The sequence below is a fragment of the Loxodonta africana genome, chromosome 14 (genome assembly GCF_030014295.1).
Source record: "Loxodonta africana isolate mLoxAfr1 chromosome 14, mLoxAfr1.hap2, whole genome shotgun sequence".
NCBI lineage: Eukaryota > Metazoa > Chordata > Mammalia > Proboscidea > Elephantidae > Loxodonta > Loxodonta africana.
In genome coordinates this window covers 37,420,782-37,434,794 of record NC_087355.1, presented here as the reverse complement: position 1 = coordinate 37,434,794, position 14,013 = coordinate 37,420,782, and the positions used below count along the sequence as shown (strand labels likewise).

At 43.2% G+C, this 14,013-nt stretch overlaps 1 protein-coding gene across 2 annotated transcripts in view; it reads right to left on the bottom strand.

The window, feature by feature from the left end:
• CPNE3 (copine 3) overlaps positions 1-1,749 on the bottom strand; it is a 59,020-nt gene extending 57,271 nt beyond the window's left edge. For both annotated transcript variants that reach the window (XM_064267886.1, XM_064267887.1), the window contains exon 1: positions 1,645-1,749. The gene's annotated coding sequence lies outside the window, so the exon portion shown is untranslated. The remainder of the gene's footprint in view (positions 1-1,644) is intronic.
• Between the last annotated feature and the right edge of the window lie 12,264 nt (positions 1,750-14,013).

The following is a 14,013-nucleotide window of genomic DNA, read 5'->3' as shown; positions in this document are numbered from 1 at the left end:
ACTGCACTACCAGGGCTCCTTGTAGCCATATATAGCTTACTGCTATTGCAAGGCACTTCGCTAAGTGTTTTACCAACATGATCTTATTCAATTCTCATAACAACACTATGATATAGGAGGTATTTTATCTGCATTTTACAAATGCAGAAACAGGCCCTAAAAGATAAAGCAATCTGCCCAAGGTCATATAACTAACAAACCTGAAAGCATAAATTTGAAACCCAGACATCTGTTTTATCCCAAAGAACAATGTTCTTTACATTAAGCCATAATGTCTGTGCTCTGAAATCATACAGACCTGAATTTCAACTCTAATGCTACCAAACTCTAACACTACAAAACAGACAACAATACTACTTAAATTTGTGGTTGGGAGTAAATAATAACATCTATAAAAGTTGTCTAGCACAGTGTTTGTGGGACATAGTAATCAATAATCTCTATGTTCAATTCACCATTCCTATATTTGATAATCTGTGATAAAAAGCAGCTACTAAAAAATAACCAAGGATGAGGAAAAACTGCAGACATCACTAAGTGCAATGTTAATGGTAGGTTTCTCAAGGGTTCTGGCACTACAGAGCGAACGTAACTGCACGTCCTCCATGCCCATGGTATTGTTAGATGCCATGGAGTTGATTTCCACTCATGTGGACCTCACCTGAGGGAGGAGAACTGCCCCATAGGGTTTTCTAGGCTGGTGGTGCAGTGGTTAAGCTCGCAGCTGCTAACCAAAAGGCTGGTGGCTCGAATCCACCAGCCGCTCCATGGAAGAAAGATGTGGCAGTCTGCTTCCCTAAAGATCACAACCTTGGAAACCCTCTAGGGGCAGTTCTACTCTGTCCTGTAGGGTCATTATGAGCCAGAATCAACTCAGTGGCAATGGGTTTGGGTTTTTTGGCAATCTCTATGGGAGCAGATTGCCAGGTCTTTCTCTTTGGGAGCCGCTGGGTGAGTATAAAGCACCAACCTTTATCCGAGTGCTTAACCGTTGCGCCGCCAGGGCCCCAATGCCCGTTGTAGCAAACCCAAAACACCAGAAAGGAGAAATTCGGAGCTCGAGCCGGTACAGGTAGGTTACGCCTTCTTTACGACCCCCTTGTTTTGCTCGGAAATGGGGAGTCCTCTTCGCATCCCACCTGGCTTCTCCTGGAACCCTCGGCTGCTCTGAGGCGCACCCGTTCCTCTGGGCATTTGCTTCCCCCAGAGTGTGCGCGGTGGCCCCGTCCCTCCCCTGCGAGGCGCTGCGGCAGTTGAAGGGCAAGTTACCCTTCTCCCAGCCGCAGTCCCGACCCTCCCTGCCCCGGGACGCCGGCGGATCACAGGCACCGCCCGCCAGGTGAGGCAGCGCCAGGCCCGGGCGACCGCGGGCGGCCCCGCCCTGAGCCCCGAGACGCGGCTCCTCTGGGAGGCGCCCGCCCAGCCCCGGGCCTCGCGAGGCCGCTGACCTCGCCCGCAGCGGCTCGGGAGCCGCCCCGGCCACGCGGAGCCCAGGGTGTCCGTCCAGCATGAGGGCCTTGCGGGCCCCACCGCGGAGCCTGCGGGCCCGGATTCTCCCGGCCAGGACTCCCCTCCGCGCCTCGCGCCCCCACGTCCGCGTCTCTTCTTCCCCACAAGGGTCGGTGGGGAGAAGTGTGCACTCACGTCCTGGTCCCAGGGGTGGAAGTCAGGCGAGGGCAGAGACAACGGAGGCACCGGCCGTAGGGTCCCGAAGCCGCCCGGGATTCACAGGAACCTGGGGCCCGACGGGCCGGGGGCAGGGCGAAGGCGCGCCCCGCCCACTGGAGGGCCGCTCGCGCGGCCCCGCCCACCCTCCCGCAGCCTGGTGGCAGCAAGCCTGGTAGTCACCGCTGCATTGGTGACCCTGTCTGCAGGCTGACACTTCAGGCTGCTCCGGAGATCAGCCGCTTACCGAAAGTCCAGAATTGACTTTAAGCATCAAAATAAATTGGTGCACAAAAAAAAAAGTTCCAGAAAAAAAGGATTAGAAAATTAAAATATCTGAGAAAATCACGATCAGAGCCGAGAAACACTCTGAGTACGGAATTGCTGAAATATTAGCTATTAACCAGACTATTCAGAGCAATTCCCATGTGCTTACTACCAGGGTCATTTTACATCCTTAATTTCATTTCGTCTTCCCAACAATTTTGTGACATACGTAGTGCTATTACCCCAATTTCGCAAATGAGAAAACTGTTCTTGTGTAACTTGAGATTTGGTAGCTAAGTACTGTAATTGGCCTACTTGCCTGAAGTCACAGATTTCTACTGAGTAAACTATCCCCAAAGCGCAACTCTTGACCCATACTGGATGCTTCCTGCAACTAAACAAGCCACTGTGGAAAATATCACTACATTTGACAGCTTGAAAATTTAGAACTTCTGCCCAAGAAAAACAGGAACGAAATCAATAGGCAAACACAGTGGAAAAAATATTGGCCACAAGCCTGAGAAGTAAAAGGTTAGTATCTTAAGTTCCCTCAAACAGATTGGAAAAAAACACCCAATAGAAAAATGGGCAATGGATAGTTTTGTTTTGTTTTTTTAATTACAAAAGGAAATGAAAAATGAAACAGATGAAATGTATACTTCCGTAAGTGAAAAATTTAATCTTAATCCAAAAAATGAAAATTAAATATTTTTAAAATCATATCAGTGCAAGTGGAAACCCTGGTGGCATAGTGGTTAAGTGCTATGGCTGCTAACCAGAGGGTCAGCAGTTCGAATCCGCCAGGCGCTCCTTGGAAACTCTATGGGGCAGTTCTACTCTGTTCTCTAGGGTCGCTATGAGTCCGAATCGACTCGACGGCACTGGGTTATCAGTGCAGGCAAGGATTCATTCATTCATTTATTCAACAAATATATCCTGAGGGCCTACGATATGCCAAGCACTGTTCTAGACTTGTGATAAAGCAGCGAGCAAGACAGACAGGAGCTTCTGTCCTAGACGGGGAATAAATAGTAAGTTTTAAAAACAAACAAGATTATTTCAGAGAACCATAAGTGATATGAGGAAAATAATACAGGGTAATGGGATAGAGAGGAACTTGGACATAATGGGAGCTTATTTACATTGGGCATCAGGGAAGGCTCTCTAGGTGGGTAGTGTCTGAGCTGAGAAGGGAAAAATAACGAGCTAGTCATGCAAAGATCTGGGATCAGGGGAATGATAGCCAGGGCAAAGGCAGGAACAACCATAGCAAGTTGTAGGCACAGAAACAAGACCATTTTGGCTGGCGCATAGTGGAGAAGGAAGAAGAGAGGGAAAGAAGTACCTTATTTTTGTTTTTACTAAAGGTTGTTGGTTTTATTTTTGTTTCTGTTTTTACACGTAAGTGAAGGTCCTCAGGCATCACTAAATTAATTGCAAGTTTCAAGACTTCCAGAATGCATAGTATCCATACCTAAGCTTCATGACTTACAGTACCCTTAAAATAGGGAGGGAATAGAGACAAAGGGATGGTCTTGTACTTTTAGTGCCCAGTAAGCAATTTTTTAATTGATTACATAATGCCATGGCTATTCCATGTACTTACTCATTCTCCTCAACTAGAGTCTAAATTCCATTATACTTTTGTTCTTATCCATTCACCCATTTAGTCAGCATCTGTTGAATGCACATGACGTATCAGGCATCACAAGGTTCTAGAAATAAATAATAATAATATGGAACTCGACACCTGGTAGAGATTTAAATGCTTGTTAAAATGGATGAGATATTCACAAGATATTTTCCTGGGTTTTCTTCTACCTCTGGTTGTTCCTTTTTTTTTTTTTTTCCTTCTCCTTTGCTTTTTGTTCTTCCATCCCCAGTCTTTAAACACTGGAGTGCCAGGGCTTATTTTTGGCCCTCTTTTCCCTGTCTTCACTCATACTCTTGGTTACCTCGTCTAGTCTTATGGCTTTGGGCTTTAAATTCCATTTATACCCTGAAGGCTGCCAAACTTTCCACACCTTTCCCCTGAAACTCCAGACTCCAACCAGCTACGCCATACTTGGAAACCCTCGTGGTCTAGTGGTTAAGTGCTACCACTGCTAACCAAAATGTAGGCAGTTCAAATCTACCAGGTGCTCCTTGGAAACTCTATGGGGCAGTTCTACTCTGTCCTGTAGGGGACTATGAGTAGGATTCAACTCGACAGCAACAGGTTTGTTTTTTTTGTTGTTGTTTGTTTGTTTGTTTTACTCCATATTTGGAGCTTGTATTAGTTACCTATTGCCCTATAACAAATGGCTTCAAACATAGTGGCGTAAAACAGCAGTAGACATTTATTACTTCTTTAGTTTCTGTGGTTCAGGAATTTGGGAGTGGCTCACCTGGGCGATTCCGGCTCATTGACTCTCATGAATTCAACGTCAGGTGTTAGCCAGGCCCTAGTTGTCATGAAACCTTGTTGACACAAACAGTTAAGCTCTCTGCTGCTGACTGAAATGTTGGCAGTTTGAACTTCTACTCTGTCACACACGGGGTGACTATGAGTAAGAATCGATTCAACAGCACCTAACAACAACCGTCATATGGCAGCTTAAATGGGTTTGGAAGATCCACGTCCAAGATGACTTAGTCACATGATTGACAAAGTGATGCTGTTTGTTGGTGAAAGACCTCAGTTCCTCTCCATGTGAATCTCTCCACAGGGCTGCTCAAGGGTCCTCCCTGCATGGGTTCTGGCTTCCCCCAGAGCAAACAGCGAAGAGACTAAGACTGAAGCTTCAGTGACTTTTATAACAGCTTCAGAAGTCACACACATCATTTTGGCAGTATTCTATTGGTCAAACAGACTAACCTTAATTTAGTGTGGGAGGGAACTCCACGAGAGGGTAAATACCAGGAGGCAGGGATCATTGGGGCCGTCTTAGAAGCTGGCTGCCACAGATGTCTAATAAGCATTTCAAATGTAGTGCATACAAACATAAGCTCCTGCTCCTTCTCCTTAAACACAAGCTTCTGATCTTCCCCAAAGCAGTTCCTCCCACAGTCTTCCCTTTCTCAAGCAATCTTCCAGTTGTTTGGGCTAAAATACTTGAAGTCATCTTTGACTCTTTTCTCTCACACCCCATACGTGGTCTAGACTGTCAGCAAACTGTCAGCTCTATTTTCACAATATATCCAGATATGACTATCTGTTTCTTCCATCCTAGCCCAAGACACCATTATTATGGTCTGGATTATTGCAATAACCTAGTAACTACTTCTCCACTTGCTCCTCTTGGGTCTATGCTCAAAGCAAACAATAAGAAGGATCCAATAAAATATAAATCAGATCACCTGACTATCACACAAAGTTAAAGCCCACGTTCTTAAACAATTGCTTTCAAACCCTTACAGTACATGGCCCCTGTCGCCTCTCTGACCTTGTCCCTTACTACACTCCTTGCTCACTCTGCTGCAGCTACACTGACTTACTGTTCCTGAAAAATGCCGTGTGCCTTCTGAATTCAGGGTCTTTTTACTTTCTGTTCCCCTACTTGAAATGCTCTGCCCCAGTCATCAGGAGGCTTGTTCTTTCTTCCTTGGGTCTTTATTCAAATGTTTCTCCTTCAGTGAGGCTTCTCTAACCGCCTCTCTAGTTAAAATTGCAATGCCTACAAGCAAACTCTCTACTCTTCCCTACTTTATCTTTCTCTTTAGCATTTATCATCTTACATATTACATCATTTACTTTCTTGTTTACTTTTTCCAACTAGAATATATATTCTGCTAGTAATTTGTTTGTTCACTGCAGTGTTCCTAGCATGGAGAAGAGTACCCGGCATAGTATAGATACTCAGCAAACATTTGTGGAATGAAGAAATTGTGCCAAGCCCTGTTTTAGTCAAAAATCAGATACCGTTCCTACTGTTATGAGTTTATAGTATATTGAAGGCACACATCACCAATTCTTATCAATTCTACCTCCAAAATATACCCCAGGTTAACAAATGATCACAGAAAAGTGAAAATGAAATTACAAAATGTACCTAAGGCCATAAGGGAATGGAAAGTATATTAGGAGGAATTGAGAAAAGTTTCTCTGAGGAAGTGATATTTAAGCTGAAAGCTGAATAGGAATTAGGCAGGTAAGAATAGTGGAGTGAGGTAGGGGAGAGGGAGGATGGAATAAGAAGGATTCCTAATGGAGAGAAGACCATGTAGGAAGAACCTGAGGTCTATCAGATGAAAGAAAAGACTGTGTGACTAGAGAGAGAGTCTAGAAATGAAGATGAGGAGACAGGAGCAAGGTAAGGACAAGGAGCCAGGATAAAGAAGTGTAAAAACGGCATAGAGGCAATGTCTGATCTCCTCCAGTTTCACAAAGGATGAAAGAGAATCAAGATCAACAGCCCAAGGCTGATTCCCATGAGGCAGAGGTCAGACATGCTTCCTCTCTCCTCCATCTTTAGCAATTCCAACACCAACCATCCCTCCCATGGCACTCTTTACTTCTCTGCTGGGTCTAATAATTCATTGCAATGGTCACACAGAACTCACAGACAATACTCATGATTATGGGGTTTTTAGGGGTTTTTACAATTCAGGTTCAGGAATGCTCAGGATACCGTTCTTCCATCAAGACAGCCCCTTCTCAACTGTGCTCACAGGCATACCTCTCTCTGGCTCTGGACCTTTGCCCTACTTGGGCAAGTGTTACAATGCTCTTTTAGGTCTGCTTATAAGTGTGAAGTGGCATCCCACTCCACCAGTAAGCCTCAGCCCAAAGGTGCTCAGCTCTAGCTCCATGGGTCAGTAAATCTAGCTTCGCCACGTACCCGGAGCCACCCTACTCCACCAGCAAGCCTCCGGCTTGAAGGCACTCAGCTTCCTCTCTCCCCTCGCCATCTACTGCTGGTCTCTCCTGCTACTCTTTCTTTGCTGCTGCTTCTTGCTCTCTTCCAAATAACAGTCCTCTCTTTCACTCTCTGTCTCCTGCTTCCAGGAGCTTCTCAGCGCAAGGATCCCAGGTCCAAAGGACATGTTCCACTCCTGGCTGTTCTTCCTTGATGGTGGTGGGATCCTCTCTTTCCTGCCTCTGGGATGGCTTCTTTCAAGGCCAGTGGAATGCCAAACTGACCAATCCCTTTGGTGGGCCACAATTACTCTGTTTCTACAGTCCCACCCAATCCACTTGGGTGGAAGTTACAAGACCATGGTGAGAAAGGCCACACAAGAGCAATCCATCACACAGCAGTAAGCAATGAAGGATTTAAAGCAAAGGAATAAAAACAACCTACCTTTTAGAAAAATCCCGTTTCAACAATAATAGGACAAAATCACATCAGAGGCTTCATGAAGTGAAGTGAAGCCCTAAAAAGAATGTGTTACTTAGTGTTCCTGCCAAAAATACATGACCTGACTAGTAGAATCAGAAAGAAACAATCAACCAAATCCAAATTAAGGAACATTCTATAAACCAGTGGTTCTCAACTGTGGCAACCCAGGTAAGGTTGCCAGATAAAATTCATGATGCCTGGTTAAATTTGAACTTCAAACAAATAATTTGTAGTATAAACTGTACAGAATGTGTTATGCTAAAAAAAAAAAAGAAAAAGTATGTGTTGTTTATCTAAAATTTTAATTTAACTGGGTATCCTGTATTTATACTTGTGAAGTCTGGCAGCCTGTCCCCAAAGGACATTGGGCAATGCCTGGAGGTATATTTGGTTGTCACACTGGTGGAAGGGAATGACACTGGTATCTAAGGGGTAGAAGGCAGGGATGCTGCTAAGCATCCTACAATGCACAGGACAGCCTCCTGCAACACAGAATTATCTAGTCCAAAGTGTCAATGGAGCTGAGATTGAGAAACTCTGCTATAAACAAATGAGGCTATACTTTAAAAAAAAAAAGAGTTTCATGAAAGGCAAAGACTGAGGAACTATTACAGATCTAAAGACACCATAATACATTGAATTGTGTCCCCCCAAAATATGTGTCAACTTGATTAGGCCATGTGTCTTTGTCCTCCGTTTTGTGATTTCACTATGTGTCATAAATTATAATCTCTGCTGTGGTTAAAAAGATTACTCAGGTCACCTCCCTGATCCAAAAGGAAGTTTCCCTGGGGGTGGCCTGCACCACCTTTAATCGCTCAAGAGTTAAAAGTAAAGGGAAGCAAGCAGAGAGGTCAGGACCTAATACTACTAAGAAAGCAGCACCAGGAGCAGAGGGCTTCCTTTGGACCTGGGTTCCCTGTGCCTGAGAAGCTCCTCAATGGGGGGGAAGATTGAGGACAAGGACCTTCTTCCAGAGCCGACAGAAAGAGAAAGCCTTCCCATGGAGCCAAGGCCCTGAATTTGGGCTTGTAAACTACTAGATTGAGAAAATAAATTTCTCTCTTTTAAAGCCATCCACTTGTGGTATCTCTGTTATGGCAGCACTAGATGACTAGGACAGACACTAAAGAAATATGACAATTAAACGCAACACAATTCTGAATTTGATCGTAAATTGGAGGGAAAAACTTCTTATAAAGGACAGTATTGGGACAATCAATAAAATGTGTTTGTTAAATAATAGCCTTCTATCAATTGTTCAACTTCCTGAATTTGATCATTATCCAGGAACTAAGTAAGAGAAGGGAAACTCTGGTTGCCTGGTGGTTAAGAGCTGCATCTGCTAACCAAAAGGTCAGCAGCTCCAACCCACCAGGTGCTACTTGGAAACTCTATGGGGCAGTTCTACTCTGTCCTATAGGGTCGCTATGAGTCAACTTGACAGCAATGGGTTTGGGGTTTGTTGTTTTTTTTTTTTTTATTTAAGTAAGAGAAAGTCTTTTTTTGTTTTTCAGAAGTGAAGTCATAATATCTGTAATCTACTCTCAAAAAATAGTCGTAAAAACATAATATGTGTATTATATGTAATATATACAAAACAGATAAAGCAAATGTGGTAAAATGTTAACAATGGCTGAATCTAATAAAGAGTATATGAGAGTTCTTGCAACTTTTCTAAGGGTCTAAAATTTTTTCAAAATGAAAATTTGGATTAAAAATTTATTCTAGCAAACATATCAGAACATCATGATTACCACAGCGTTCTGTGGTATAAACATATTATTTAGCAATATTGAGGTAACCACCAGTAGAAATACTTAATATAACTTTGCCTCCAGGGAAAAAGACTAGAGTTCAGAAGAAATTGGAAGGGGATCTTTGCTTTCTATCGAAAGTTCTTCCACGCTTTTCTTAATCGTATTCAGGTATTTTAGGACATATATGTAGCCCTGGTGGTGCAGTGGTTAAGAGTTCGGCTGCTAACCGAAAGGTTGGGAGTTCAAATGCACCAGCCGCTCCTTGGAAACCCTACGGGGCAGTTCTACTCTGTCCCATAGGGTCGCTACAAGTTGGAATAGACTCAAAGGCAACGGGTTTGGTTTCAGTGGGTTTTAGGACCTATTTATATTTTTAAATATATTTTAAAAACAAACAAAAACTAGGGTATCGACAGTGTAATCCTAAAGAAATGTGGCTGATGTAACGGGAAGTGGTCGAGGCAACAATCAGAAAGTAGAAGGACCACTGGACTAGAGTCAGAAGATGTAGATTCTAGTCTTCTAATATACCTACTAGCTAGCTGTGCAACCTTGGTCAAATTAATTAATCTCTTTGAGCTACAGTTCTCTCATTTGTAAAATAGAAATGCCAATTACTTCACAAAGTAATTGAGAACGTCTGATGAAATACAAGTGTATGTCAATTCAATGTGTAGTAACGAAAGAATGACGTAAATGAAATCTAACCTTTTAAAACTACAAATACCCTTCCTTATTACCCGTAAACAATCCTCACGTAATTCATACAGTAGGTACTCTATACGCAGCCTGTGTTTTCACCCACGTCAACCCTGAAGGAGGATTCAAAACCTCTTTATTCCAAAAGAATTCTACTCCAGTGAGAAATATAGACCTTACTTAAGATTTTGAGAGGTTTTACACCACACATCCCATTGCACACAATGGCATCAACTTCCTGTCAAGAGACCTCCTTTCGCTAGTCTCTCTTACTAAGACTACCATGAGTTTTGTCTTCTTTGTTCATTTTCTCTGGTTTCTCCTTGCCCTCCTGAATCCCCACTCCAGACTCTCAAAAAATATTCCTTTCCCTTCCTTATGTAAAGTAGCTTAATTCCTCCAAGCATTTATTACCCCCAAAGAATCCTTAAGCACAGGGAGTCCCCCACGCCTGAAGGCAGCAGGGGATTATTAATAAAAAATAATTTTTTCTTTGCATACATATATTCTCTGAACTATTTTTGAGCTTTCAATTCTGCTCTGGTGATCTATCCTTGTGCCAAAACCACTCTATTTTAATTATTGAATCCTTTAAAGAACATGTTATGAGAGTAGTGGTAGTTCAGTGGTAGAATTCTCAACTTTCATGAGAGAGAGTCAGGTTCAAACCCTGGTCAACGCACCTCAAATGCCGCTATCACGTATCTGTCAATGGGGGCTTGCATATTGCTCTGATGCTGAACAGGTTGCAATGGCACTTCCAGACTAAGGCTAGGAAGAAGGGCCTGGTGATCTACTTCCAAAAATCAGCCAATGAAAACCTTATGGGTAACAAAGGTTTGATGCAGTTTTATATGGGGCCGCCATAAGTCAGGGACCAACTAGATGGCAGCTAACAACAACAACGGCCTTAATTATTTTACGTTATCTAGTAATACATATTACATGTATGAATATCTGGTGGCTGAGCAGCCCCTACCTATGAACGAAATTTTTCCCATATTTTCTATATTTTTATTGATTATACAGTAAAACCTGTAAGAGACAGAACTCAACAGGGCTGCCTTGTTTTTCCAGGTTTCACAGGTTTTTCGCCTGTGAGGTGGCTCAGTTTTACCACTTTTTTATTGCTCTCTATTAGTAGGAAATATTTTGGTTTTCCTTCTCTGGCAGGTTTGCACCTTACACTGGTTCCGGCTTTTGCAGGTTTTACTGTATATACGAAGCATTGTTTTGTGTATTTATTTTGCTATCAACCACTTGAAAAAATTCTTCTAATAATTTTTGACTGATTCATCAAAGTTTCTTGAGACTCTTGAGTTTTTGGCTTCTGTGATAATTGTCCCTGACTTTTGGCGGCTCTTTCTCAGCTTCTTTCATGCACTCCTCTTATGCCGTATGTCCCTTTAAATATGTCTTTCTCAGTCCTTTGTCTTTAGTTTCTTCTCTCCCTTCTTCTATTCGCTAATAAGTGCATCTGTTCTCATGGCTCCAACTATCACTATATGCTAGTAACTACCAAATCTACATCTATGGCACAAATAATGTAGATATTACAGTAAAGCTTCTGAAAGCCAGAAACTCTATAAGGCAGGAACCTACGAAAAGAAGGAAATCTCAAATATTTTCCACTAAAATGAGTGATAGAAAAGTGGTTAAGACTGCACCCTGTCCAAGGCAGAAAACTTGTGAGACCCAGAAAAAAAAGGCAGTCCCGTTGAGTTCCCGCTCTCACAGGTTTCACTTACCAGGCATTGTTCTAAGCTCTTGCATATATCGTCTTATTTCATCCTTGCTACAATCCTCATTTTCTAGACGAGAAAATTGAGTCACAAAGCACTTAAGTAACTGTCTAGGATCACGTAGTAAGTAGTGGAGTCAGGATAAAATTAGACGATCTGAGTCCAGAGCCTATATTATTCTGTATATTTTCTCAAAAATGTCGACAAATATGCTCTAAACTGAATATATCATCGTCTGCCCCCAATACCTGCTACTCCTTCAATATTCCCGATCTTGGTGTGCTAGTCAGGTTCTCAGTTGCGTGCAACAGAAACTAATTCAGGCTAATTTAAGGAGAAAAAAAAAATATTGAAAGGATATGAGGTAGCTCCCAGAATTACCAGGAAGGCTAGAGTGCCAGGCTTGGAGGACAAGCGCCTGGAACTGGTGACCACAGAACCGGTGACCACCGGCCTTCCCGATGAGGACCAAACACTGCATCTTCATCAACTGATGCTTCTGTACTGGACCCTGGGCACTACCGCTGGCACAGCCGCTACCGCCAGGAAAGATTCTCTGCTGTCTCTGCTCCTTTGAGTCACTAGGTTTCCATTCAAAATTGGTGTCAGGTGCATCTGTTATATAAACAAGTAAAAAATGGGCTCTGTACATTGGCCACAGTTTGTTTACTTTGTTATAGCAAGCTGAGGCCCATTAGCCCAAAAAAGTATGCTGGCGCCAAAATAAAATTCACACAAATCCAAAACAATTGTTTCAAAAATAGCATAAATAAGCAGATTTTTAGCCATTTAGAGCCAGTGTGCTTTACATACCCTGTGAAACTGAGCCCAAGATCAGACAAAATCCTGTAGTTTTAAGGACCCTAAGATTCTGCTGCCTTGGAGCTCTCTGACAGAGACTCCCCACCTTATTGCAATAGGACATCAACTAGGGACACATATGCTTCCCCCTCCCTTCACCTCTACTCTGTGGTTTTCACTCTCTTCCCCTTTTGGTGGCTTCCTGTGCCATACTGGAAGATCTCCTGCTATGGGGGACTAACGCCCCACCCTGGCATACAGCTGTCAATCTATTGGCCCCAATAGCTTGTTGTGCAATGCTATGTCTCTATCTCTTGATCATATCTTTTCCCTTGATCAGCACAGAAATCCCTGGAACCCACTGTAGTAATCTGATTGATCCAGCTTGGGTCACATGCCTGCACCCCATGCTGAGAAAGTGAATATCCATTGTTCTCAGCCTCTACACTGGAAAGCGGGATCTGCGTCCTCTCAGGTCTCAGCAGGTGGAGAATTCTCTAAACTTGGGAGACTGCCCCAAAATGGCAAAGTACCACCATCTGTGCAGTCATCCAGGCCAGAAAACTGCATGTATTCCTTGACTCCTTCCTCTCATCTGCCACATCTAGGGTGGAAAGTTGTTGTTGTCAGAGTCACTTCTGAGTTATGGTGACCCCATGTGTAGAGAATAGAACATAGGGTTTTGGAAGCTGTGACCTTTCAAAAGCAGATCACCAGGCCTGTGTTCTGAGGTGCTTCTAGGTGTGTTCAAACTGCCAGCCTTTCAGCTAGTAGTCAAGCGTTTAACCACTTGCGCCACTCAGAGATTTGGGGTAGCAATAGTAGGGTCAATGCTTCTTCTTTAATGGCTGCCACATCATCTCCTTTTCTCTTTCCCCATTATCACTATTTTCGTTTGTGTCCTCATCATTCTGTCCTGGGTTACTGAAATGGCAAACTAATTGCAATTGGTTCCCTCCATCCTGTCCTCAGCACTGTTCCCTGGGTGATCATTTATATTGTCTTTTCAAAAGTCTACTTGTTACCGAGTGGAGACCTCAGGTTCTCATTCTGCATGATTTGTATTGGCCAATAAATGAGAGACAGAGATGGAAGAACAGGAAAGCCACCTTTATTTTGTTGTACAAGGAAAAGGAGTCAGTCGAAGCTGTTGCTGCCAAGACTGCTTCCCAAAAGTGAGCAGACAAGGGTTTACAAGCAGGGAGTTCATAAGTTACATCAGCAACATTCTTAATCATACTGTGCAGGAACAAGGGGGTTTACACATAACCTCCAAGCAAAAGCAGGATTCAAATACAACACTGTGGGGGAGGAAGCCAAGCAAAGAGGATTTTTAATGCAACACTGTGGGGCTGTGTCTCATATCCTTTAAAGTTTCAACTGAAACTGCACTTCATTCCCTGACTCTCTGGTTCTGGACTATTAGGTCGCTCAATCTCTTTCTGTCTCTGCTTCTAAGATATCCAGCAGTTTCATCTGTTTGTTATCTTGTTTTCTCTCATATCCTCAGCTATGTTGTATTCGGTGTGATAGACACACATCACATAGAACCCAGTGCCCGGCTGACAGCATTGTAAAAATATTTGATGGATGAACTGAAATCATTTAAGGACTTCCGCAAGGAGCAGTTGATACTCTGTAAGAACAGACAGTACTTTACGGATGGATAGGATAGTCAGACAAAGGGGGTCAGAAACACTGACATGTACACATCGGCACACATTCACCAGGGGCCTCAAAGAAAAAGAAGGACAAGTC